The sequence below is a fragment of the Eschrichtius robustus genome, chromosome 3 (assembly GCF_028021215.1).
Source record: "Eschrichtius robustus isolate mEscRob2 chromosome 3, mEscRob2.pri, whole genome shotgun sequence".
NCBI classification, from domain to species: Eukaryota; Metazoa; Chordata; class Mammalia; order Artiodactyla; family Eschrichtiidae; genus Eschrichtius; species Eschrichtius robustus.
The window spans coordinates 68857716-68860863 of NC_090826.1; positions in this window are offsets into that span (position 1 = coordinate 68857716).

The window sequence follows — 3148 nt, forward strand, 5'->3', positions numbered from 1 at the left end:
AAATAAAGAGGGAACTACTAAAATCAACAGTGAGAAACTAGATATAGGGACACATATCTAAATTATTTTTAAAAATTAAGAAATGCTGCACACAGTTCCATGCTTACAATATTAAAAACCTGGATAAAGTTGATTATTTCTATTCAACCCAATTTCTCCTGCCTCAACATACATTGTAAAAAATGAATAGTATTTTACAGTGTACAATACTGGTTTGTTACCTATAGGTATCATGTTGTATAGCAGATCTCTACAACTTATTCATCTTGGACAACAGAAACTTTGCATATGTCCAAATTAATGAAGAGTTTGCATGAGTTTACATGAAATGTGTACAGTATTTTTGTGTATAAATTATACCTCGATAAAGCAAAAAATAAAAAGAACAGTATTCAACTAATTTCTTATAATGGAACAGGCTGAATTAATTTCAGAATATAGACTCTATTACTGTTTTACTTTTGTCAAAACATTGTTTAATTGTTTTGTCTCCAGTCCCTTTCTGTAATAATTATTTTATATACTACATCTCTTCCTATCTACTTATCTATCAGATAATTTATCTATCTTTAATCTCTTCTTTCATAGAGTGTTATACATATAAGCCCTCCAATATTTGCAAAACTCTTTTAAGCTTCCTGGAAGCAGTTTGCTAGCTCCTAAGGTGAAGATAAATTGGAGTCTTATTGCAAACACTAAAATATACACTTATTTCGGTAGGTGTAAGTGTAAATTTGTGTGGTCTTACATCTTCCCCCAAATGCATTATGCTTCAGTGGTCTCAGCTGGATACCTGGGTTAAAATAAAGAATGAGAAGCCCATGCTTCATTTGATCTCAGCTTTCCTAAGGTCATAAATAATGAAAGACAAATTGTGCCTTCCTAGTATTTCCAAAGAGTCATCAGGCATAAAGGCATGGCAGTGGAACAGAGCATTAGAATATAATCAGGCTATTTGTACATTAACAGAAGCAACACCTGTTGATCCTGATCTCTGAACTTTGTGTTCTTCAAAACAGGTGCTTAATTTTCCTGTGCTAATAACTCTGTAAATTGTAACATTATATTATCTTCATGGGAAATACTGATCTTTCTTTCCCTCTTAACAAATATTTGTTAAACGCCTTTCAATATGTCCTAATTTTAAAAGCCATATATTAAAACTATGTATTAATCATTAAGCTCGTGGCAACTGAGTGGTCAATGTTCCTTTCATAAGAATAGAAAACATAATGGGAATTTGAAGTGTATATTGGCTATTATTAATTTAATAACACCTGGTAGTTTTAAGCATAAAAGAATTTGTCCTTGGTTCCTTTTTTAAAAAAAATAATTTATTATAGTTGATTTACAATGTTGTGTTAGTTTCTGGTGTACAGCAAAGTGATTCAGTTATACATATATATGATAGTTTGCATATGCTAATCCCAAACTCCCAGTCCATCCCTCCCCCACCTCTCCTCCGCCTTGGTAACCATAAGTCTCTTCTCTATGTGAGTCTGTTTCTGTTTCATAGATAAGTTCATTTGTGTCATATTTTAGATTCCACATGTAAGTGACATCATATGGTATTTTTCTTTGACTTGCTTCACTTAGTATGATAATCTCTAGGTACATCCATGTTGCTGCAAATGGCATTATTCCATTCTTTTTTACAGCTGAGTAGTATTCATATATATATATTCATGTATATATATACACCACATCTTCTTTATCCATTCATCTGTCGATGGACGTTTAGGCTGGTTCCCTGTCTTGGCTATTGTAAATAGTGCTACATGTATAAGGGTACATGTATCAATATCTTTTTGAATTATAGTTTTGTCCAGACATATGCCCAGGAGTGGTTTCTTATAAAACATGAAGTTCACTGATTAACATAATATGAATACATCTTTCTTTGATTTCTTGGCTCAGACACATCATTTAACTCTTTTGAACCAATTTTTCTCATATGTAAAGTGGAACTATCATTTATATCCTGGGATTGTTTAATGTTTAATAGGTAATAATGATATGTAATATATGAACATCATTAACATGTCCATCATTTCTGTTGGTGATATCACAACAGATTTTTGCAGTTGTCTGGCAGTTAGTCTAGGAGAGGATCAGAATGAACAATAATGAAAGCTTAGTCCAGGCATAGGGAACAGTATCTTCAAAGATATATCCATGTGTAAAAGCATGGTGTGTTAGAAATACTGTGTCATTGGTGCTTAGGGTGAGATAGTCAAAGATGGGTCTGGAGAGTATGGTAGAGCCTGGGCCTTACTGAATTTTATGTCATCCTAAAAGCCATGAAGAGTCACCAAACTGTTGTTTTACATGGCAAATCGCATAAGATTTGCATTTTAGAAAGAGTCCTCTCACAGTAGTGAGCAGAATGTGTTGGAGGGACTGTTGCCCTTGTCTAGTCGAGGGCAGTGTTATGAGCCCTTGATGAGCCCACTGACGATTCTAAGAGGAACAGTGACAGTGAAGAAAGAGAGAGAAGGACAGAACAGAGGGCTAGTACATTCTAGCTTTCTGCCCTGCCACTGTTAGATGTGAGTTTTCTTCTTGTTTCTGCTACATAAGTGCAAGATGGTTCTTCTGCTTCTGGCCATTTACTTGCTTCCTAAGGGAAACTGCTCTCCCCAAGGCGTGGCTGAGGAAAGCAAGGGTGTCCATGTTCCATGCCTTGTAAACTTATCGGCTATGCATGATTGTACCAAGATGAACACTTTTAAGATGGCCTGGAAAGTGTTGATGGTAGTTAGCAGGTCCCACTAGATTCACTCATTATCAGGAATTTGAATAGGGAAATATAGAGAAAATTACTTAATTGGTAGCTAGAGGGGAAATGGACATAGTAACTGAGCCATGTTGGTAGCAGAAAAACTAGAGTGATGCAGGGACTCTCACAGTGGGAAGGGTTAAAAGTTGACCAGAGTTTTACAGTTGCCCTGGTGCCTGAAAGATGTTTTGGTGCCATGAGGACCAAGAGCACTGTGGTATCTCTTCTTCCTGTACGGGCTGGGTGCTTGGCTTTTGAATTTCCTTGACAACTAATCATGCGCCTAGGATTCTTACTTTCCTCATTTCCCTGTGCATCCTACCAATTAGATCCTCATTAATTAAAATAACTTGACTCTGTATTTTGCAA